Source organism: Cnephaeus nilssonii, assembly GCF_951640355.1.
Source record: "Cnephaeus nilssonii genome assembly, chromosome: 24".
Taxonomy (NCBI): Eukaryota; Metazoa; Chordata; class Mammalia; order Chiroptera; family Vespertilionidae; genus Cnephaeus; species Cnephaeus nilssonii.
The window spans coordinates 3,056,954-3,082,173 of NC_137095.1; the positions used below are offsets into that span (position 1 = coordinate 3,056,954).

The 25,220-nt window shown below is 57.1% G+C and overlaps 2 pseudogenes across 2 annotated transcripts in view; both read right to left on the bottom strand.

The window, feature by feature from the left end:
* LOC307095013 (neugrin-like) overlaps positions 1-24,780 on the bottom strand; it is a 55,527-nt pseudogene extending 30,747 nt beyond the window's left edge. The window contains exon 1 of the transcript in view: positions 24,770-24,780. The product of the transcript in view is annotated as a neugrin-like (transcript). The remainder of the gene's footprint in view (positions 1-24,769) is intronic.
* The window catches only part of LOC307094820 (protein SET-like), a 671,772-nt pseudogene that overhangs the window by 230,228 nt on the left and 416,324 nt on the right, over positions 1-25,220 (bottom strand). The gene's annotated exons all lie outside the window — the stretch shown is intronic.

Consider the following 25,220-nt stretch of genomic DNA (forward strand, 5'->3'; position numbering starts at 1 on the left):
ACCATCCATGACCTGTGAGTGAAGCTGGGCCTGTGGACGTAGCCTTCTATGACCTCTGCCTTAGGCCAGGCTTGTGGATGGAGCCCTCCATATCCTCTGACTGAGGCTGGGACTGTGGATGTAGCCCTCCATGATCTCTGCCTGAGGCCGGGCCTGTTGATGGAGCCCTCTATGGCCTCTGACTAAGGCTTGGCTTGAGGACATAGCCCTCTATAACCTTTGATTGAGGCTGGTCCTGTGGACATAGCCCTCTATAACCCCTGATTGAGGCTGTGCCTGTGGACAAAGAGCATTATGGACCCCTCTATGACCTCTGCCTGATGCCTGGCCTGAGGATGGAACCCTCTATGACCTCAGACTGAGGCCAGGACAGTGCGTGGAGCCCTCCATGACCTCTATCTGAGGCTGGGACTGTGGACAGAGCCTTCTTTGCCCTCTGATTGAGGCTGGGCCTGTGGACATGGCTCTCTATGTCCTCTGATTGAGGTTGTGCCTGTGGACAGAGCCCATTATGACCTCTGTCTGAAGCAGGGCCTGTGGTCAGAGCCCTCAATCACCTCTTCCTGAGGCTGGGCCTGTGGACAAAGCCCTCTATGACCTCTGCCTGAGGATGGGCCTGAGGTTGGATCCCTCCATGACATCTGACTGAAGCTGGGCCCACGGATGGAGCCCTTTATATCCTCTGATTGAGGCTGGTCTTGTGGTTGGAACCCTCCATGACCTCTGACTGAGGCTGGGCCTGTAGACAGAGCCCTCCATGACCTATGCCTGAGACTCGAACTGTGGATGGAGGCCACCATGTCCTCTGACTGAGGCTGGGCCTGTGGATGGAGCCCTCTATGACCTCTGACTGACACTTGGACTTGGATGGGCCCTCCATGACCTCTGACTGAGGCTGGGCCTCTGCACGGAGCCCTCTATGACCTCTGACTAAGGCTTGGCCTGTGGATGGAGCCCTCCATGACCTCTGATTGAGGTTCGGCCTGTGGACAGGGCACTCTATGTCCTCTGATTTAGCCTGGGCCTGTGGACAGAGCCCATTATGACCTCTGACTTTGGCAGGGCCTGTGGTCGGAGCCCTCAAAGACCTCTTACAGAGGCTGGTCCTGTGGAAAGAGCCCTCTATGACCTCTGACTGAGGCTGGGCCAGTGGTTGGAGCCCTTTATGACCTGTGTCTGAGGCTGGGCCTGTGGATGCAGCCCCTATTGACCTCTGCCTGAGTCTGGAGCTGTGGATGGAGCCCTCTATGACCTTTGACTTAGGCCTAGCCTTTGGGTGGAGACCTTTATTACCTCTGACTGTGGCGGGGCATGTGGTTGGAGCCCTCCATGACTTGTCTGAGGATGGGCCTGTGGATGGAGCCCCTATTGCCCTCTGACTGAGGCTGGACCTGGGGATGGAGCCCTCCATGTCCTCTGACTGTGGCTGGGACTGTGGTAGGAGCCCTCTATGACCTCTGACTAACGGTGGGCTTGTGGACGAGGCCCTCAATGTCCTCAGACTGAGGCTGGTCCTATGGTGGAACCCTCCATGACCGCTGACTGCACTGGGCCTGTGGACAGAGCCTTCTATGATCTCTGCCTGAGGCTGGGCCTGTAGACGGAACCCTCCATGACCTGTTCCTGAGGTGGGGCCTGTGGATGGATTTCTCCATTACCACTTACTGAGGGTGTGACTGTGTATGGAGCCCTCTATGACCTCTGACTAAGGCTTGGCCTGTGGATGGAGCCCTCCATCACCTCTGCCTGAGTATAGTCCTACGGATAGAGCCCTCTATAACCTCTGTCTGAAGCTGGAACTGTGCTCGGAGCCCTAAATGACCTCTTACAGAGGCTGGGCCTGTGGACAAAGCACTCTATGACCTCTGCCTGAGGATGGGACAGTGACTTCGAGCCCTACATGACATCTGATTGAAGTTGGACCTTTGGACGGAGCCCTCCATGTCCTCTGACTGAGGCTGGTCCTGAGGTTGGAGCCCTCCATATCCTCTGATTGAGGCTGGGCCTGTGCATGGAGCCCTCTATGACCTCTGACTGAGGCCGGGCCAGTGGTTGGAGCCCTCAATGACCTCTTTCTGAGGCTGGGCCTGTGGATGGAGCCCCTCATGACCTCTGACTAAGGCTGTATCTGTGGATGGAGCCCTCTATGACCTCTGACTGAGGCTTGGTCTGTGTTTGGGCCCTCTATGACCTCTGACTGAGGCTGGGCCTGTAAACGGAGCCCCTATTAACCTCTGACTGTGGCTGTACCTGTAGATGGAGCCCTCTATGACCTCTGACTAAGGCCGGGCCAGTGGTTGGAGCCCTCCATGACCTCTGTCGGAGGCTGGGATTCTGGAAGGAGCCCCTATTGACCTCTGTGGCTGTACCTGTGGATGGAGCCCTCTATGACCTCTGACTGAGGCCTAGCCTTTTTGCGGAGACCTCTATGACCTCTGACTGAGGACGGGCATGTGGTTGGAGCCCTCCATGACTTCTAAGGCTGGTCCTGTGGACAGAGCCCTCTATGACCTCTGCCTGAGGCTGGGTCAGTAGATGGAGCCCTCCATGACGTCTGCCTGAGGCTTGGACTGTAGATGGAGCCCTCCTTGACATCTGATTGAAGCTGGGTGTTTGGAAGGAGCCCTCTCTGACGTCTACCTAAGGCTGGGACTGTGGATAGAGCCCTCCATGACCTCTTCATGAGGCTAGACCTGTGTTTAGAGCCCTCCATGACCTCTTACTGATGCTGGTGCTGTGGATGGAGCCTTCTATGTCCTCTGCCTGATTCCTGGCCTGTGGATGGAGCACTCTATGACATCTGACTGTGGCCGGGCCAGTGCACGGAGCTCTCTATGACCTCTGTCTGAGGCTGGGCCTGTGGATGGAGTCCTTCATGACCTCTTCATGAGGCGGGACCTGTGGTTGGAGCACTCTATGACCTCTGACTGAGGCCTATCCGCTGGACGGAACCCTCCTTGACCTCTGCCTTAGGTCGGGCCTGTAGATGGAGCCCTCCGTGACCTGTGACTGAGGCTGGGCCTGTGGTTGGAACACTCTTTGACCTCTGCCTGAGGCCAGTCCTGTGGATGGAGCCCTGTATGGTCTCTGACTGAGGCCGGGCTTGTGGATGGAGCTCACTATAACCTCTGACTGAGGTGTAGCCTTTGTGCGGAGCCCTCTATGACCACTGACTGACGCTGGGCATGTGGACGGAGCCCTCAATGACCTCTGACTGAGGCTGGTCCTGTGAATGCAGCCCTCTATGACCTCTGACTGAGGCTGGTCCTGTGGACGGAATCCTCCATGACCTTTGCTTGAGGCTGGGCCTGTGTATGGAGCCCTCCATATCCTCTGACTGAGGCTGGGATTGTGGACGAAGACCTCCATGACCTCTGCCTGATGGCGTACCTTTTGTTGGAGGCTTCTATGACCCCTGACTGAGGCCTAGCTTCTGGACAGATCCCTCCATAACCTCTGACTGAGGCTTTACTTGTGGATGGAGCCCTCTATGACCTCTGACTGAGACTGTACCTGTGGATGGAGCCCTCTATGACCTCTGATTGAGGCTGGGCCTGTCGACAGAGCCCATTATGACCTCTGACTGAGGCCGGACCTGTGGATGGAGCCCGCTATGGCCTCTGACTAAGCCTTGGCTGCTGGACATAGCCCTCTATAACCTCTGATTGAGGTTGGCCCTGTCGACATAGCCCTCTATAACCACTGATTGATTCTGGGCGTGTGGACAAAGTCCATTATGACCTATGACTGATGTTGGGCCTGTGGCTGGACCTCTGACTGACGCTGGGCCTGTGAATGTAGCCCTCTATGAAGTGTGACTGAGGCTGGGCCTGTGGACGGAGCCCTCCATGACCTCTGCCTGAGGCTGGGCATGTAGATAGAGGCCTCCATGCCCTCTGATTGAGGCTGGGCCTGTGGATTGACCCCTCTATGACATCTGAATGAGGCTGGGTATGTGGACGGAGCCCTCTATGACCTCTGACTAAGGCTTAGCTTGTGGACATAGCCTTCTATAACCTCTGATTGAGACTGGTCCTGTGCACAAAGGCCCATTATGAGCCCTGCCTGAGGCTTGGCCTTTGGATGGAGCCCTCCATGACCTCTTACTGAGGCTGGGACTGTAGATAGAGTCCTCTATGACCTATGCCTGAGGCTGGGCCTGTGGATGGAGCCCTCCATGACTTCTGCCTGAGGGGTGGGACTGAGGATGGGAAGCCTTCCATGTCCTCTAACTGAGGATGGGCCTGTGGATGAAACCCTCAAAGACCTCTGACTGAGGCTGGTCTTGTGGTTGGAACCCTATATGACCTCTGACTGAACCTGGGCCTGTGGTGGGAGCCTTCTATGACCTCTGCCTGAGGCTGGGCTTTCGGATGGAGCCCTCTATGACCTCTGACTGAGGCTGGGCCTGTTGACGGAGCCATCCATGACCTCTGCCTTAGGCTGGGCCTGAGGATAGATCTATCCATGACATCTTACTGAGGCTAGGGATGTAGATGGAGCCCTCTATGACCTCTGACTGAGGCCTGGCCTATGGATGGAGCCCTCTATGACCTCTGACTGACGCTGGGTATGTGGACAGAGCCCTCCAGTGACCTCTGACTGAGGCTGGTCCTGTGGTTGGAACGCTCCTTGACCTCTGACTGAAGCTGGGCCTGTGGACAGAGCCTTCTATGACCTCTGACTGGGGCTGGGCCTGTGAACGGAGCCTTCATTGACCTCTGAGTTAAGCTTGGCCTGTGGACTGAACCCTCCTTGACCTCTGCCTGAAGCCGAGCTAGTGGATGGAGCCCTCCATGTCCTCTGACAGAGTCCTGGGCCCCACTGGATGGAGTCCTCCTTGACGGCTTACTGAGGCCTGGGCTGTGGATGGAGACCTCTATGACCTCTGACTGAGGCCGGGCATGTGGTTGGAGCCCTCTATGACTTCTGTCTGATGCTGGGCCTGTGGACGGAGTCCTCCATGACCTTTGCTTGAGGCTGGGCCTGTGGATGAAACCCTCCATGTCCTCAGACTGAGGATGGGCCTGTGGATGGAGTCCTGTATGACCCTCTGACGCTGGGCATGTGGACGGTGCCCTCAATGATCTCTGACTGAGACTGGACCTGTGGTTGGAACCATCCATGACCTGTGAGTGAAGCTGGGCCTGTGGACGTAGCCTTCTATGACCTCTGCCTTAGGCCAGGCTTGTGGATGGAGCCCTCCAAATCCTCTGACTGAGGCTGGGACTGTGGAAGTAGCCCTCCATGATCTCTGCCTGAGGCCGGGCCTGTTGATGGAGCCCTCTATGGCCTCTGACTAAGGCTTGGCTTGAGGACATAGCCCTCTATAACCTTTGATTGAGGCTGGTCCTGTGGACATAGCCCTCTATAACCCCTGATTGAGGCTGTGCCTGTGGACAAAGAGCATTATGGACCCCTCTATGACCTCTGCCTGATGCCTGGCCTGAGGATGGAACCCTCTATGACCTCAGACTGAGGCCAGGACAGTGCGTGGAGCCCTCCATGACCTCTATCTGAGGCTGGGACTGTGGACAGAGCCTTCTTTGCCCTCTGATTGAGGCTGGGCCTGTGGACATGGCTCTCTATGTCCTCTGATTGAGGTTGTGCCTGTGGACAGAGCCCATTATGACCTCTGTCTGAAGCAGGGCCTGTGGTCAGAGCCCTCAATCACCTCTTCCTGAGGCTGGGCCTGTGGACAAAGCCCTCTATGACCTCTGCCTGAGGATGGGCCTGAGGTTGGATCCCTCCATGACATCTGACTGAAGCTGGGCCCACGGATGGAGCCCTTTATATCCTCTGATTGAGGCTGGTCTTGTGGTTGGAACCCTCCATGACCTCTGACTGAGGCTGGGCCTGTAGACAGAGCCCTCCATGACCTATGCCTGAGACTCGAACTGTGGATGGAGGCCACCATGTCCTCTGACTGAGGCTGGGCCTGTGGATGGAGCCCTCTATGACCTCTGACTGACACTTGGACTTGGATGGGCCCTCCATGACCTCTGACTGAGGCTGGGCCTCTGCACGGAGCCCTCTATGACCTCTGACTAAGGCTTGGCCTGTGGATGGAGCCCTCCATGACCTCTGATTGAGGTTCGGCCTGTGGACAGGGCACTCTATGTCCTCTGATTTAGCCTGGGCCTGTGGACAGAGCCCATTATGACCTCTGACTTTGGCAGGGCCTGTGGTCGGAGCCCTCAAAGACCTCTTACAGAGGCTGGTCCTGTGGAAAGAGCCCTCTATGACCTCTGACTGAGGCTGGGCCAGTGGTTGGAGCCCTTTATGACCTGTGTCTGAGGCTGGGCCTGTGGATGCAGCCCCTATTGACCTCTGCCTGAGTCTGGAGCTGTGGATGGAGCCCTCTATGACCTTTGACTTAGGCCTAGCCTTTGGGTGGAGACCTTTATTACCTCTGACTGTGGCGGGGCATGTGGTTGGAGCCCTCCATGACTTGTCTGAGGATGGGCCTGTGGATGGAGCCCCTATTGCCCTCTGACTGAGGCTGGACCTGGGGATGGAGCCCTCCATGTCCTCTGACTGTGGCTGGGACTGTGGTAGGAGCCCTCTATGACCTCTGACTAACGGTGGGCTTGTGGACGAGGCCCTCAATGTCCTCAGACTGAGGCTGGTCCTATGGTGGAACCCTCCATGACCGCTGACTGCACTGGGCCTGTGGACAGAGCCTTCTATGATCTCTGCCTGAGGCTGGGCCTGTAGACGGAACCCTCCATGACCTGTTCCTGAGGTGGGGCCTGTGGATGGATTTCTCCATTACCACTTACTGAGGGTGTGACTGTGTATGGAGCCCTCTATGACCTCTGACTAAGGCTTGGCCTGTGGATGGAGCCCTCCATGACCTCTGATTGAGGTTTGGCCTGTGGACAGGGCACTCTATGTCCTCTGATTTAGCCTGGGCCTGTGGACAGAGCCCATTATGACCTCTGCCTTTGGCAGGGCCTGTGGTCGGAGCCCTCAATGACCTCTTACAGAGGCTGGTCCTGTGGAAAGAGCCCTCTATGACCTCTGACTGAGGCTGGGCCAGTGGTTGGAGCCATTTATGACCTGTGTCTGAGGCTGGGCCTGTGGATGCAGCCCCTATTGACCTCTGCCTGAGTCTGGAGCTGTGGATGGAGCCCTCTATGACCTTTTACTTAGGCCTAGCCTTTGGGTGGAGACCTCTATTACCTCTGACTGTGGCCGGGCATGTGGTTGGAGCCCTCCATGACTTGTCTGAGGATGGGCCTGTGGATGGAGCCCCTATTGCCCTCTGACTGAGGCTAGACCTGTGCATGGAGCCCTCCATGTCCTCTGACTGTGGCTGGGACTGTGGTAGGAGCCCTCTATGACCTCTGACTGACGGTGGGCTTGTGGACGAGGCCCTCAATGTCCTCAGACTGAGGCTGCTCCTATGGTGGAACCCTCCATGACCACTGACTGCACTGGGCCTGTGGACAGAGCCTTCTATGATCTCTGCCTGAGGCTGGGCCTGTAGACGGAGCCCTCCATGACCTGTTCCTGAGGCGGGGCCTATGGATGGATTTCTCCATTACCACTGACTGAGGGTGTGACTGTGTATGGAGCCCTCTATGACCTCTGACTGAAGCTGGGCATGTGGATGGAGCCCACCATGATCTCTGAGGCTGGGCCTGTGGGCTGAGCCCTCCATGACCTCTGCCTGAGGCCAGGCCTGTGGATGGAGCCCTCCATGTCCTCTGACTGAGGCCGGGCCTCTGGATGGAGCCCTCCATGACCACTTACTGAGGCTGGGGCTATGGATGGAGCCATCAATGACCTCTAACTGAGGCTGAGACTGTGGATGGAGCCCTCTATGATCTCTGACTGAGGCTGGTCTTGTGGTTGGAATGCTCCTTGACCTCTGACTGAAGCTGGGCCTGTGGACGGAGCCTTATATGACCTTTGACTGAAGCTGGGCCTGTGGATGGAGCCTGCATTGACCTCGGAGTTAAGCTTGGCCTGTGGACTGAGCCCTCCTTGACCTCTGCCTGAAGCCGAGTCTGTGGATGGAGCCCTCTAGTCCTCTGACAGAGTCTGGACCTCTGGATGGAGCCGTCCTTGACGTCTTATTGAGGCCTGGGATGTGGATGGAGCCCTCAATGAACTCTTCCTGAGGCTGGGGCTGTGGATGGAGCCCTCTATGACCTCTGCCTGAGGCCTAGCCTTTAGGGGGAGACCTCTATGACCTCTGACTGAGGCCGGGAATGTGGTTGGAGCACTCCATGACTTCTGTCTGTGGCTGGGCCTGTGGATGGAGCCCCTATTGCCCTCTGACTGAGGCTGGTCCTTTGAATGGAGCCCTCTATGACCTCTGACTGAGGCTGGACCTGTGGATGGAGCAGTCCATGTCCTCTGACTGAGGATGGGCCTGTGATTGGAACCATCCATGACCTGTGAATGAAGCTGGGCCCGAGGATGGAGCCTTCTATGACCTCTGCCTGAACCCGGGCCTGTGGATGGAGCCATCCATGATCTCTGCCTGAGGCCTGGCCTGTGGATGGAGCCCGCTGTGGCCTTTGACTAAGGCTTGGCCTGTGGATGGAGCCCTCCATGACCTCTGATTGAGGCTGGGACTATGGACAGAGCCCTCTATAACCTGTGATTTAGGCTGGGCCTGTGTACAGGGCACTCTATGTCCTCTGATTGAGGTTGGGCCTGTGGACGAGCCCATTATGACCTCTGCCTGAAGGCGGGCCTGTGGTCAGAGCCCTCAATGACCTCTTACTGAGGCTCGGCCTGTGGACAGATCCCGGTATGACATCTGCATGAGGGTGAGACTGTGAATGGAGCCCTCCATGACATCTGATTGAAGCTAGGTTTTTGGACGAAGCCCTCTATGACCGCTGACTGAGGCTGGACATGTGGAGGGAGCCCTCCATGACCTCTGACTGAAGCTGGGCCCTTGGATGTAGCCTTTTATGTCCTCTGACTGAGGGTGGTCCTGTGGTTGGAACAATCCATGACCTCTGACTGAAGCTGGGCCAAGAATGGAGCCTTCTATGATGTCTGGCTGAGGCTGGCCTCTTGGATGGAGCCCTCTATGACCTCTGACTGAGGCAAGGACTGTGGATGGAGAACTCTATGACCTCTGACTGACGATGGGCATGTGGACGGAGCCCTCAATGTCCTCTGACTGAGGCTGGTCCTATGGTTGGAACCCTTTATGACCTCTGACTGCAGCTGGGACTGTGGACAGAGCATTCTATGACCTCTGACTGAGGTTGGGCTGGTCAATAGAGCGCTCTATGTCCTCTGACTGAGGCTGGGCCTGTTTACCAAGCCGTCCATGGCCACAGCCTCAAGCTCGGCTGTTAACGGAGCCCTCCATGACCTCTGACTGAGCCTGGGCTTGTGGACAGAGCCCTCCATGATCTGTTCCTCTGGCCGGGCCTGTGGAAGGATCCCTCCATTACCACTGACTGAGAGTGTGCCTGTGTATGGAGCCCTCTATGACCTCTGCCTGATGCCTGGCCTGTGGATGAAACCCTCTATGACCTCTGACCGAGGCCGGAACAGTGGGTAGAGCCCTCCATGACCTCTATCTGAGGTTGGGCCTGTGGATGGAACCCCTCATGACCTCTGACTGAGGCTGTACTTGTGAATGGAGCCCTCTATGAACTCTGACTGAGTCTCTACCTGTGGATGGAGCCCTCTATGACCTCTGACTGAGGCTGGCCTGTGGTTGGGGCCTCCATGACCTTTGACTGAGGCTAGGACTATGTACTGAGCCCTTCATGACTTCTACCTGAGGCTGGGCCTGTGGATGGAGCCCTCCATAACCTCTGCCTGAGTATAGGCCTGCGGATGGAGCCCACTATGACCTCAGACTGAGGCTGGACCTATCGATGGAGCCGTCTATGACATATGATGGAGGCTGGGCCTGCGGACTGAGCTCTCCATGACCTCTCTCTGAGGCTGGGCCTGTGTATGGAGCACTCCATGTCCTCTCTGAGGCTGGGCTTGTGGATGGAAACCTCCATGACCTCTTCCTTAAGCTGGGCCTGTGGATGCAGCCCTCTATGACCTCTGCCTGAGGCTGGGCCTGTGGATGGAGCACTCTAGGACCTCTGCCTGAGCCTGGCCCTGTGGACAGAGCTCTCCATGACCTCTCTCTGAGGATGGGCCTGTGAACAGAGTCCTCCATGACCTCTATCTGAAGATGGGCCTGTGGTTGGAGCCCTCTATGACCTCTGAATATGGATGGGGCTGTGGACAGAGCCCACTATGACCACTGCCTGAGGCCGGGAATATGGATGGAGCCCTCCATGACATCGGATTCAGGCTGGGCCTGTGGATGGAGCCCTCTATGACTTTTTCCTGAGACTGGGACTGTGGATGGAGCACTCCATGTCCTCTGACTGAGGCTGGGCCTGTGGATGCAGCCCTCCATGTCTTTTGACTGAGTCAGGGCCTGTGGATGGAGCCCTCCATGTCCTCTGACTGATGCAGGGCCTGTGGATGGAGCCCTCCATGACCTCTTACTGAAGCTGGGGCTGTGGATGGAGCCCTCTATGACTTCTGATTGAAGGTGGGTCTGTGGATGGAGCCCGCTATGACCTCTGACCTCTGACTAAGGATTGGCTTGTGGACATAGCCCTCTATACCCTCTGACTGAGGCTCGTCCTGTGGACATAGCCCTCTATAATCGCTAATTAAGGCTTGTCCTGTGGGCAAAGGCCATTATGACCCCTCCCTGAGGCTTGGCCTGTGGATGGAGCCCTTTATGCCCTCTGCCTGATGCCTGGCCTGTGGATGGAGTCCTCTATGACCTCTGACTGAGGCAAGGACTGTGGATGGAGAACTCTATGACCTCTGACTGACGATGGGCATGTGGACGGAGCCCTCAATGTCCTCTGACTGAGGCTGGTCCTATGGTTGGAACCCTTTATGACCTCTGACTGCAGCTGGGACTGTGGACAGAGCATTCTATGACCTCTGACTGAGGTTGGGCTGGTCAATAGAGCGCTCTATGTCCTCTGACTGAGGCTGGGCCTGTTTACCAAGCCGTCCATGGCCACAGCCTAAAGCTGGACTGTGGACGGAGCCCTCCATGACCTCTGACTTAGGCTGGGCTGTGGACTGATCCCTCCATGTTCTGTGCCTCAGGCCGGGCCCGTCTATGGATCCCTCCATTACCACTGACTGAGGGTGGTCCTGTGTATGGAGACCTCTATAACCTCTGATTGAGGTTTGTCCTGTGGACATAGCCCTCTTTAACCTCTTATTGAAGCTGGTCCTGAGGAGAAAGGCCATTATGACCTGTGCCTGAGGCTTGGCCTGTGGATGGAGCCCTCTATGACCTCTGATTGTTGCCGAGACTGTGGGAGGAGCCCTCCATGACCTGAGGCTGGGCCTGTGGATGGAGCCCCTCATGACCACTGACTGAGGCTGTACTTGTGGATGGAGCCCACTATGAACCCTGACTGCGTCTGTACCTGTGTATGGAGCCCTCTATGACCTCTGCCTGAGGCCGGGCCTGTGGACGGAACCCTCCATGACCTCTCCCTGAGGCCTGGCCTGTGGTTGGAGCCCTCTATAACCTCTGACTGAGGCTGGGCCTGTGGACAGAGCCCTCTATGACCTCTGCCTAAGGCTAGAAATGTGGGTGGAGCCCTCCATAACATCGGATGGAAGCTGGACTTGTGGACGGAGCCTTATATGACTTCTGCCTGAGGCTGGGACTGTGAATGGAGCCCTCCATGTCCTATATCTGAGGCTTGGCCTGTGGATGGAGCCCCTATTGACCTCTGACTGAGGATGTACTGGTGGATGTATCCGTCTATAACCTCTGACTGAGGCTGGGCCTGTGGTTGGAGCCCTTCATGACCTTTGACTGAGGCTGGGCCAATGGATGGAGCCCTCCATGTCCTCTAACTGTTGCTGGGCCTTTGGACGAAGCCCTCTATCACCTCAGAATGAGGCTGGGCCTATTGATGAAGCCCTCTATGACCTATGGCGGTGGCTGGACCCGAGGACGGAGCTCTCCATGACCTCTGTCTGAGGCTGGGCCTGTGTATGGAGCCATCCATGTCCTCTGACTGAGGATGGGCCTGTGGATGGAGCCCTCTAGGACCTCTGACTGAGGCCCGGCCTGTGGATGGAGCCCTCTATGACCTCTGACTGAGGCCCGGCCTGTGAATGGAGCCCTCTATGACCTCTGATTGAGGTTGGGACTATGGACAGAGCCCTCTATGACCTCTGATTGAGGTTGGGCCTGTGGACAGAGCCCATATGACCTCTGCCTGAAGCCAGGCCTGTGGTCAGAGCCCTCAATGACCTCTTACTGAGGTGGGGCCTGTGGACAGAGCCCTCTATGACTTCTCCCTGAGGATGGGACTGTGAATCGAGCCCTCCAGACATCTGATTGCAGCTGGGCCTTTGGACGGAGTCCTCTATGACCTCTGACTGAGGCTGGGCACGTGGAGGGAGCCCTCAATGACCTCTGACTGAGTCTGGGCTAAGGATGGAGCCTTCTATGACGTCTGAGTGAGGCTGGGCTCTTGGATGGAGCCCTCTATGACCACTGACTGAGGCAGGGCCTGTGGACAGAGCCCTCCATGACCTCTGCTTGAGGCAGGGCTTGTGGATAGAGCCCTCTATGACCACTGACTGAGGCTGGGCCTTTGGATGGAGCCCTCCATGTCCCCTAACTGTGGCTGGGCCTGTGGATGGAGCCCTCTATGACCACTGACTGTCACTGGGCATGATGACGGAGCCCTCAATGTCCTCTGACTGAGGCTTGTCCTATGGTTGGAACCCTCCATGACCTCTGACTGCAGCTGGGCCTGTTGACGGAGCCCTCCATGACCTCTGCCTAAGGCTGGGCATGTGGATGGAGCCTGCTATGGCCTCTGACTAAGGCTTGGCTTGTGGACATAGCCCTCTATAACCTCTCATTGAGGTGGTCCTGTGGACATAGCCCTCTCTAACCCCTGATTGAGGCTGGGGCAGTGGACAAAGACAATTATGACCCCTGCCTGAGGCTTAGCCTGTGGATGGACCCCTCTATGACCTCTTCCTGATGCCTGGCCTGTGGATGGTACCCTCTATGACCTCTGACTGAGGCCGGGACAGTGGTTGGAGCCCTCCATGACCTCTGACTGAGGCTAGGCTGTGAACAGAGCACTCTATTACCTTTGCATGAGTCTGGGAATGTGGATGGAGACCTCCATGACATCGGATGGAGTCTGGGCCTGTAGACGGAGCCGTCTATGACTTCTGCCTGAGAATGAGACTGTGGATGGAGCCCTCCATGTCCTCTGACTGAGACTGGGCCTGTGGATGGAGCCCTCCATGACCTCTTACTGAGGCTGGGGCTGTGGATAGAGCCCTCTATGACCTCTGCCTGAGGCGGGGCCTGTGGATGGAGCCCTCTATGACCTCTGACTGAGGCCGGGCCAGTGGTTGGAGCCCTCCTTGACCTTTGTCTGACGGTGGGCCTAAGGGTGGAGCCCCTATTGACCTCTGACTGTGGCATTACCTGTGGATTGAGCCCTCTATGACCACTGACTGAGACTGGGCTTGTGGTTGAAGACCTCCATGACCTGTGCCTGAGGCCGCGCCGTTGGATTGATCCCTCCATTACCACTGACAGAGTGAGGGCCTGTGTATGGCGCCCTCCATGTTCTCTGACTGAGGCTGGGCTAGGGGATGGAGCCCTCCATGACCTCTTACATAGACTGGGACTGTGGATGCAGCCCTCCATAACCTCTAGCTGAAGTTGAGCCTATGGACGGAGCCCTCCATGACCTCTGCTTGAGGCTGGACCTGTGGTTGGAGCCCTCTATGACATCTGACTGAGGCTAGGCCTGTGGACAGTGCCCACTATGACCTCTGACTGAGGCTGGATCTGTGTACTGAGCCCACCATGACCTCTGCCTGAGGCCCGGCCTGTGGATGGAGCCCTCCATAACCTCTGTCTGAGTATAGTCCTGTGGATGGAGACCTCTATGACCTCTTACTGAGGGTAGACCTGTGGACGGAGCCCTCTGTGACTTTTGCCTGAGACTGGGACTGTGGATGGAGCTCTCCATGTCCTCTGGCTGAGGCTGGGCCTGTGGATGGAGCCCTCCATGTCCTCTGACTGAGGCTGGGCCTGTGGATGGAGCCCTCAGTGACCTCTTACTGAGGCTGGGACTGTGGATTGAGCCCTCTATGACCTCTGCCTGAAGCTGGGCCTGTGGATGGAGCCCTCTAGGACCTGAAACTGAGGCTGGGCCAGTGTTTGGAGCCCTCCATGACCTCTATCTGAGGCTGAGCCTGTGGATGGAGCCCCTATTGACCTCTGACTGAGGATGTACTGGTGGATGTATCCGTCTATAACCTCTTACTGAGGCTGGGCCTGTGGTTGGAGCCCTCCATGACCTCTGACTGAGGCTGGGCCTATGGATGGAGCCCTCCATGTCCTCTAACTGTTGCTGGGCCTTTGGACGGAGCCCTCTATGACCTCAGACTGAGGCTGGACCTATTGATGGAGCCCTCTATGACATATGGCGGTGGCTGGGCCTGAGACGGAGCTCTCCATGACCTCTGTCTGAGGCTGGGCCTGTGTATGGAGCCATCCATGTCCTCTGACTGAGGCCGGGCCTGTGGATGGAGCCCTCTAGGACCTCTGACTGAGGCCCGGCCTGTGGATGGAGCCCTCTAGGACCTCTGACTGAGGCCCGGCCTCTGGATGGAGCTCTCTAGGACCTCTGACTGAGGCCCGGCCTGTGCATGGAGCCCTCTATGACCTCTGATTGAGGTTGGGACTATGGACAGAGCCCTCTATGACCTCTGATTGAGACTGGGCCTGAGGACAGGGCACTCTATGTCCTCTGATTTGAGGTTGGGCCTGTGGACAGAGCCCATTATGTCCTCTGCCTGAAGCCAGGCCTGTGGTCGGAGCCCTCAATGACCTCTTACTGAAGCGGGGCCTGTGGACAGAGCCCTCTATGACTTCTGCCTGAGGATGGGACTGTGAATCTAGCCCTCCAGACATCTGATTGCAGCTGGGCCTTTGGACGGAGTCCTCTATGACCTCTGACTGAGGCTGGGCATGTGGATGGAGCCCTCTATGAACTCTGACTGAGGCCTTGCCTTTGGATGGAGCCTTCTATGATCTCTGACTGAGGCCGGGCCAGTGATTGGAGCCCTCTATGACCTCTGTCTTAGTCTGGGACTATGGATGGAGCCCCTATTGACCTTTGACTGTGGATCTACCTGTGGATTGAGCCCTCTATTCCTCTGAATGAGGTGGGGCTTGTGGACGGAGCCCTCCATGACCTGTGCCTGAGGCTTGGCATGTGGATGGATCCCTCCATTACCACTGACTAAGGGTGGACCTGTGTATGGAGCCCTCCATGTCCTCTGACTGAGGCTCGGCCTGTGAATGTAGCCCTCTATGACCTCTGCCTGAAGCTGGGCATGCGGATGGAGCCCTCTATGACCTGTGAATGAGGCCAGGCCAGTGGTTAGAGACCTCCATGACCTCTGTCTGAGGCTGGTCCTGTGGATGGAGACCCTATTGACCTGTGACTGAGGCTGTTCCTGTGTTTGGAGACCTCTATGACCTCTAGCTGAGGCTGGGCCTATAGACGGAGCCCTCCATGACCTTATCCTGAGGCTGGGCCTGTGAACGGAATCCTCCCTGACTTCTATCTGAGGCCTGGATTGTGGTTAAAGCCCTCTATGACATCTGACTGAGGCTGGGCCTGTGGACAGAGCCCTCTATGACCTCTGCCTGAGGCTGGAAATGTGGATGGAGCCCTCCATGACATCGGATTGAAGCTGGACCTGTGGACGGAGCCCTATATGACTTCTGCCTGAGGCTGGGCCTGTGGATGGAGCCCTCAATGACCTCTGCCTGATGCTGGGCCTATGGATGGAGCCTCTAGGACCTCTGCCTGATGCTGGGCCTGTGGATGCAGCCCTCTATGACCTGTGACTGAGGCCGGGCCAGTGTTTCAGATAGAGGTCATGGAGGGCTCCAAACACTGGCCCGGCCTCAGTCACAGGTAATAGAGGCCTGCATCCACAGGCCCAGCCTCAGGCAGAGGTCATAAAAGGCTCCATCCATAGGCCAAACCTCAGGGAGGGGTCATAATGGCCTTTCTCCATAGGACCAGCCTTAATCAGCGGTTATAGAGGGCTATGTCCACAGGACCAGCCTCAATCAGAGGGTATAGAGGGCTATGGCCACAAGCCAAGCCTTAGTCAGAGGTCATAGAGGGTTCCATCCACAGGCCCAGCTTCAGTCAGAGGTCATGGAGGACTCCAACCACAGGCCCAGCCTCAGTCAGAGGTCATAGACGGATCCATGCACCGGTACGTCCTCAGTCAGAGGGCAATAGGGGATCCATCCATAGGCTCAGCCTCAGATAGAGGCCATGGAGGGCTACAAACACTGGCCCAGCCTCAGTCACAGGTCATGGAGGACTCCATCCACAGTCCCAGCCTCAGGCAGAAGTCATATAAGGCTCCGTCCACAGGTCCAGCTTCAATCCAATGTTATGGAGAGCTCCATCCACATTTCCAGCCTCAGGCAGAGGTCATAGAGGGCTCTGTCCACAGGCCCAGCCTCAGTCAGATGTCATAGAGGGCTCCAACCACACGCCAGGCCTCAGGGAGAGGTCATGGAGGGTTCCGTCCACAGGCCCAGCCTCAGGCAGAGGTCATAGAGGGCTTCATACACAGGTACAGACTCAGTCAAGGTTCATAGTGGGCTCCATCCACAAGTACAGCCTCATTAAGTGGTCATGAGGGGCTCCATCCACAGGCCCAGCCTCAGATAGAGGTCATGGAGGGCTCCACCCACTGTCTCGGCAACAGTCAGAGGTCATAGAGGGCTCCATCCAAAGGCCAAGCCTCAGACACACGTCATAATGGCCTTTCTCCTCAGGACCAGCTTCAATCAGAGGTTATAGAGGGCTATGTCCACAGGACCAACCTCAATCAGAAGTCATAGAGGGCTCCATACACAGGATCACCCTCAGTCAGTGGTAATGGAGGGATCCATCCACAGGCCCGGCCTGAGGCACAGATCATGGTGGGCTCCGTCCACAAGCCCACTTTTAGGCAGTGGCCATGGATGGCTCCAACAACAGGCCCAGCCTCAGTCAGAGGTCATAGAGGGCTCCATTGACAAGCCCAGCCTCAGTCAGAGGTCATAGAATGCTCCGTCCACATGCCCAGCGTCAGTAAGAGGTCATAGAGGGCTCCATCCACAGGCCCAGCCACAGTTAGAGGACATCGAGGGCTCCATCCATTGGCCCAGCCTCAGTCAGTGATCATAGAGGGCTCCATCCACAGGCCCAGCCTCAGATAGAGGTCATGGAGGTCTACACCCACAGTCCTTGCATAGGTCAGAGGTCATAGAGGACTCCATCCACAGGCCAGGCATCAGGCAGAGGGCATGGAGGTCTCCAAACACTTGCCCGGCCTCAGTCACAGGTCATAGAGGGCTCCATCCACAGGCCAAGCCTCAGGCACAGGTCATAATGGCCTTTCTCCTCAGGACCAGCTTCAATCAGAGGTTATAGCAGGCTATGTCCACAGGACCAACCTCAATCAGAGGTTATAGAGGGCTGCATACATAGGACCACCATCAGTCAGTGGTAATGGAGGGATACATCCACAGTCGCGGCCTCAGGCACAGATCATCGAGGGCTCCATCCACAAGCCCAGCTTCAGGCAGTGGCCATGGAAGGCTCCGTCAACAGGCCCAGCCTCAGTCAGAGGTCATAGAGGGCTCCATTGACCAGCCCAGCCCCAGTCAGAGGTCATAGAATGCTCCGTCCACAGGCCCCACTGCAGTCCGAATTCATGGAGGGTTCCAACCATAGGACCAGCCTCAGTCAGAGGACATTGAGGGCTCCGTCCACATGCCCAGCGTCAGTCAGAGGTCATAGAGGGCTCCATCCACAGGCCCAGTCACAGTTAGAGGACACGGAGGGCTCCAACCATTGGCCCAGCCTCAGTCAGAGGTCATAGAATGCTCCGTCCACATGCCCAGCGTCAGTCAGAGGTCATAAAGGGCTCCATCCACAGGCCCAGCTTCTGATAGAGGTCATGGAGATCTCCACCCACAGTCCTTGCCTCAGTCAGAGGTCATAGAGGACTCCATCCACAGGCCAGGCATCAGGCAGAGGGCATAAAGGGCTCCATCCACAGGCCAAGCCTCAGGGCGGGGTCATAATGGCCTTTGTCCACAGGATCAGCCTTAATCAGCGGTTATAGACGGCTATGTCAACAGGACCAGCCTCAATCAGAGGGTATAGAGGGCTATGTCCACAAGCCAATCCTTAGTCAGAGGTCATAGAGGGTTCCGCCAACAGGCCCAACTTCATTCAGAGGTCATGGAGGGCTCCACCAAAGGCCTAGCCTTAGTCAGAGGTCATAGACGGATCCATCCACCGGTACATCCTGAGTCAGAGGTCAATAGGGGCTCCATCCACAGGCTCAGCCTCAGATATAGGTCATGGAGGGCTCCAAACACTGTCCCAGCCTCAGTCACAGGTCCTAGAGGGCTCCATCCACAGGCCCAACCTCAGGCAGATGTCATAGAGGGCTCAATCCACAGCCCCAGTCTCAGTAAGAGGTCATGGAGGGCTCCATCCACAGGCCCTGACTCAGTCAGAAGACATGGAGGGCTCCTTCCACAGTCCCAGTCTCAGGAAAATGTCATAGAGGGCTCGGTCCACAGGCCCAGCCTGAATCCGATGTCATGGAGGGCTCCATCCATATTCCCAGCCTCAGGCAGTGGTCATAGAGGGCTCTTTCCACAGCCCCATCCATAGTGAGAGGTCATAGAGGGCTCCAACCACAGGCACATCCTCAGATAGAGGTCATGGAGAGCTCCGTCCACAGGCCCAGGCTCAGTCAGAGGTCATAGAGGGCTCCATACACAGTAAGAGCCTCAGTCAGAGGTCAATAGGGGATCCATCCACAGGCTCAGCCTCAGATAGAGGTTGTGGAGGGCTCCAACCACTGGCCCGGCCACAGTCACAGGACATAGAGGGCTCCATCCACAGGCCGGGCCTCAGTCAGAGGTCCTAGAGTGCTCCATCCACAGGCCCAGCCTCAGGCAGAGGTCATAGAGGGCTGCATCCACAGGCCCAGCCTCAGTCAGAGGACAAGGAGTGCTCCATACACAGGCCCAGCCTCAGACAGAGGTCATGGAGAGCTCAGTCCTCCGGCCCAGCCTCCGTCATAGGTCATAGAGGGCTCCATCGATAGGTCCAGCCTCAGTCCGAGGTCTTAGAGGGCTCCATCTGCAGGCCTATACTCAGGCAGAGGTTATGGAGGGCTCCATCCACAGGCCCAGCCTCTGGCAGAGGTCATGGAGGGCTCAGTACATAGTCCTAGCCTCACTCAGAGGTCATGGAGGACCTCAACCACAGACCAGCCTCAGTCAGAGGTCATAGAGGGCTCCATCCACAGGTACAGACTCAGTCATGGTTCATAGAGGGCTCCATCCACAAGTACAGCCTCAGTCAGAGGTCATGAGGGGCTCCATCCACAGGCCCAGCCTCAGATAGAGGTCTTGGAGGGCTCCACTCACTGTCCTGGCCTCAGTCAGAGGTCATAGATGGCTCCATCCACAGACCAAGCCTCAGGAACAGGTCATAATGGCCTTTCTCCTCAGGACCAGCTTCAATCGGAGGTTATAGCGGGCTATGTCCACAGGACCAGCCTCAGTCAGAGGTTATAGAGGGCTCTATACACAGGACCACCCTCAGTCAGTGGTAATGGAGGGATCCATCCACAGTCCCGGCCTGAGACACAGATCATGGAGAGCTCCGTCCACAAGCCCAGCTTCAGGCAGTGGCCATGGAAGGCTCCGTCAACAGGCCCAGTCTCAATCAGAGGTCACAGAAGGCTCTATTGACAAGCCCAGCCTAAGTCAGAGGTCATGGAGGGCTCCGTCCACAGCCCAGCTTCAGGCAATGACCATGGATGGTTCTGTCAACAGGCCCAGCCTCAGGCAGAGGTCATAGAAGGCTCCATCCACAGGAACAGCTTCTGTCACAGGTCATGGATGGTTCCAACCACAGCCCCAGCCTCAGTAAGAGGTCATGGAGGGCTCCATTCAGAGGCCCAGCCTCAGTCAGAGGACATGGAGGGCTCCATCCACAGGCCTGGCCTCAGGCAGACGTCATGGAGGGCTCAGTCCACAGGCCCAGCCTCACTCAGAGGTCATGGCGGGCTCCATCCACATGCCCAGCCTCAGTCAGAGGTCATAGAGGGCTGCATACACAGTCACACCCTCAGTCAGTGGTAATGGAGAAATCCATCCACAGGCGCAGCCTCAGGAACAGGTCACGGAGGGCTCCGTCCACAAGCCTAGCCTCAGTCAGAGGTCATGGAGAGCTCCGTCCACAGGCCCAGCCTCAGGCAGAGGTCATAGAAGGCTCTGTCCACAGGCCCAGCTGCAGTCAGTGGTCATGAAGGGTTCCACCATAGGACCAACCTCAATCAGAGAACATTGAGGGCCTCGTCCACATGCCTAGCGTGAGTCAGAGGTCATAGAGTGCTCCATCCACAGTCACAGCCACAGTCAGAGGACATGGAGGGCTCCATCCACAGGCCCAGCCTCAGGCAGAGGTCATAGAAGGCTCCGTCCACAGGCCCAGCTTCAGTCACAGATCATGGATGGTTCCAACCACAGGACCAGCCTCAGTCAGAGGTCATTGAGGGCTCCGTCCACATGCCCTACATCAATGAGAGGTCATAGAGGGCTCCATCCACAGGCCCATCCTCAGTCAGAGGACATGGACTGCTCCATCCACAGGCCTAGCCTCAAGCAAAGGTCATGGAGAACTCCGTCCACAGGACCAGCCTCAGTCAGAGGCAATAGGGGCTCCATCCACAGGCCTATCCTCAGACAGAAGTCATGGAAGGCTCCAACCACAGGCCCGGCCTCAGTCAGAGGTAATAGAGGTCTCCACCCAAAAGCTAAGCCGCAGTCAAAGGTCATAGAGGGCTCCATCCACAGCCACAGACTCAGGCAGAGGTCAATAGGGGCTGCATCCACAGGCCAAGCCTTAGTCAGAGGTCATTGAGGTCTCCATCCACATGCCTAGCGTCAGTCAGAGATCATAGAGGGCTCAATCCACAGGCCCATCCTCAGTCAGAGGACATGGAGGGCTCCATCCACAGGCCCAGCCTCAAGCAAAGGTCATGGAGGACTCTGTCCACAGTACCAGCCTCAGTCAGAGGTCATAGATGGCTCCATTCACAGGACCAGCCTCAGTCACAGGGCAATAGGGACTCCATCCACAGGCCCAGCCTCCGACAGAGGTCATGGGGGGCTCCAACCATTGGCCCAGCTTTAGTCAGAGGTCATAGAAGGCTCCATTCAAAGGTCAGTCCTCAGTCAGAGGTCATATAGGGCTCCATCCACAGGACTAGCCTCATGAAGAGGTCATAGAGGGCTCCATCCACAGCACCAGCCTCAGTAAGAGGTCATGGAGGGCTCCATACACAGGCCCAGACTCAGTCAGAGGACAGGGAGGGCTCCATCCACAAGCCCAGCCTCTGTCAGAGGACATGGAGGGTTCCATCCGCAGTCCCACCCTCAAGCAGAAGTCATATAGGGCTCTGTCCACAGGCCCAGCCACAGTCAGAGGTCATAGAGGGCTCCATCTACAGGCCCAGCCTCAATCAGAGGACATGGTGGGCTCCATCCACAGTTCCAGCCTCAGGCAGAATTCATGGAGGGCTCTTCAACAGGCCCAGCCTCAGTCAGAGGTCATGGAGGGTTCCAACGACAGGACCGGCCTCAATCAGAGGATATAAAGGGCTCCATCCATGGACCCAGCTTCAGTCAGACGTCATGGAGGTCTCCAACCTCAGGATCAGCCTCAGTCAGAGGACATGGAGGGCTCCGTCCAGAGGTCCAGCTTCAATCAGATGTCATGTAGGGCTCGATTCACAGTCCCATCCGCAGGCAGAGGTCATAGAGGGCTTTGTCCACAGGCCCAGCCTCAGGAAGAGGTCATTGAGGGCTCTGACCACAGGCCCGGCTTCCGGCAGAGGCCACAATGGGCTCCGTCCACAAGCCCACCTTCAGGCAGTGGCCATGGATGGCTCCAACAACAGGCCCAGCCACAGTCAGATGTCATAGAGGGCTCCATCAACAGGCCCAGCCTCAGTCAGAGGACATGAAGGGCACCATCCCCAGGGCCACCCTCAGGCAGAGGTCATGGAGAGCTCCGTCCACAGTCCCAGCCTCAGTAAGAGGTCATGGAGTGCTCCATCCACAGGCCCAGCCACAGTCAGAGGACATGGAGGGCTCCATCCACAGGCCCAGCCTCAAGCAAAGGTCATGGAGGACTCTGTCCACAGTACCAGCCTCAGTCAGAGGTCATAGACGGCTCCATTCAAAGGACCAGCCTCAGTCACAGGGCAATAGGGACTCCATCCACAGGCCCAGCCTCCGACAGAGGTCATGGGGGGCTCCAATCATTGGCCCGGCTTTAGTCAGAGGTCATGGAAGGCTCCAGGCACTGTCCCGGCATCAGTCAGAGGTCATGGAGGGGTCCATCCACAGTACTGGCCTCAGGCAGAGGTCAAAGAGCATTCCAACCACAGGCCCATCCTCAGTCAGAGGTCATGGAGGCCTGCATCTACAGGCGCGGCCTAAGGCAGTGGTCATGGAGGGTTCCGTCCAGAGGATAGGCCTCAGTCAGAGGTCATAGAGGGCTTCAACCACAGATCCGGCCTCATGAAGAGGTCATGGAGGGCTCCATCCACAGTCCAAGCCTTAGGCAGAGGTCATAGAGGGCTCCTTCCAAACACCCAGCCACAGTCAGATGTCATAGAGGGCTCCATCTACAGGCCAGGAATCAGGCATAGCACATAGAGGGCTCCATCTACAGGCCCAGCCTCAGTCACAGGACATGAAGGGCTCCATTCACAGGGCCAGCCATAGGCAGAGGTCATGGAGAGCTCTGTCCACAGGCCCAGCATCAATCAGATGTTATAGAGGGCTATGTCCAAAGGCCAAGATTAGAGCTCATAGAGGGCTCCATCCAGAGGCCCAGCATCAGTCAGAGGATTTAGAGGGGTCCTTCCACAGGCCCAGCCTCAGTCCGAGGACATGGAGGGCTCCATCCACAGTCCCAGCCTCAGGCAGAAGTCATAGAGGACTCCGTCCATAGGCCTAGCTTCAATCTGATGTCATGGAGGGCTCCATCCACATTTCCAGCCTCAGGCAGAGGTCATAGAGGGCTCCATCAGCAGGCCCAGCGTCAGTCATAGGTAATAATGGGCTTTGTCCAAACACCCAGCATCAATCAGAGGTTCTAGAGGGCTTTGTTGACAGGGCCAGCCTCAATCAGAGGGTATAGAGGGCTATGTCCACAAGCCAAGCCTTAGTTAGAGGCCATAGCGGGCTCCCTCCACAGGCCCGGCCTCAGGCAGAAGTCATGGAGGGCTCCATCTACAGTCCCAGCCTCAGTCAGAGGACATGGAGGGCTCCGTCCACAGGCCCAGCCTCAATCCGATGTAATACAGAGGTCATGGGGGTCTCCAACAACTGGCCCTGCCTCAGTCACAGGTCATAGAGGTCTCCATTCATAGGACAAGCATTAGTCAGAGGTCATAGAGGGTTCCATCCACAAGTCCAGCTTCAGTCAGAGGTCATTGAGGGCTCCATCCTCAGCCCTAGCCTCAGTAAGAGGTCATGGATGGCTCCATCCACAGGCCCAGCCTCAGGTCAAGGTCATGGACGGCTCCGTCCACAGGCCCAACCTCAATCAGAGGACATAGAGTGCCCTGTCCACAGGCCCAGTCTCAATCAGAGGTCATAGAGGGCACTGTCCACAGTTCCAGCCTCAAACAGAGGTCATAGAGGGCTCCGTCCACAGGCCAGGCCTCAGGCAGTGGTCACAGAGGTCTCCATCCACAGGCCCAGTCTGAGGCAGAGGGCATAGAGGGCTCCATCCACAAGCCAGCCTCAGTCAGAGTTTATGAGGGGCTCCATCCACAGGCCCAGCCTTAGATAGAGGTCATGGAGGGCTCCACCCACTCTCCTGGCCTCAGTCAGAGGTCATAGAAGGCTCCTTCCACAGGCCAGGCATCAGGCAGGGGTCATAATGGCCTTTGTTCACAGGACCAGCCTCAATCAGCGGTTATAGAGGGCTATGTCCACAAGCCAAGCTTTAGACAGAGGTCATAGAGGGTTTCATACACAGGCAAATATTCAGTCAGAGGTCATAGAGGGCAACATCCACAGGCCCAGCCTCAGACAGAGGTCATGGAGGGCTCCATCTAAAAGTCCAGCCTCAGTCAGACGTTACAGAAGGCTCCGTCCACAGGCCCATCTTCAGTCAGAGGTCATGGAGGGTTCCAACAACAGGCCCAGCCTCAGTCAGAGGTCATGCAGGGCTCCAACTACAGGTCCCGCTTCAGGCAGAGGTCATGGAGGGCTCCAGGCTTGGCGGCACACTGCAAGCCCCGATCACAGATCACGGACCAGGGCGGGCGGCATGGGTTAGCGCCCTTAGCCCCCTGACTGGGACACGATCGCGGACTCCTTAGCGCCTACAGCCGCCTGACCAAGTCCCCGATAGTGCTTGGCCGAGTCACACTGCAAGCCCTGATCACGGATGAAGGACCAGGGCGCCTGATGAGGCTAAGATAGCGGACTCCTTAGCGCCTCCAGGCGCCTGACCAAGCCCTGGATCGGGCTTGGTGGCGGCACACTGCAAGCCCCGATCATGGATCACGGACCAGGGCAGGCGGCATGGATTAGCGCCCTAAGCTGCCTGACCAGTCCCCCATCGCGGACTGGTTAGTGCCTGCAGCTTGGTTCTCCAGTTTTCGGTAACAGTACCGGCTCCTTCCTGGGCCCTCAGACTGAAGCAGGGCCTTGCTTCTTCCCTCATCAGAGGCACAGTGGCAGGTGCTCGGCTCCTTTGGGACCACGGAAATACGTCACCAGGGACGTATTTCATCGCCCGTTTAGAAAGCTCACCTTCCTCGGGGGCTGCTGTTGTGGGTGTTAGATTTCCGGGGCAGTGAACTGATAGATCCTCCCTTCCCCCAACTGATGGATGGAGAATGTCCTAAACTCCACCTGCAGCCCAAACACTCCTGAGCACCTAACCAGGCACCTTATATGGACTGTACATTGAACCACCAATCAGCACCTGCAAATACCCTACCCCCCAATCCTAAGTCCCTAATCATGTGCCTTACATGAAACCACCAATCAGCATGTG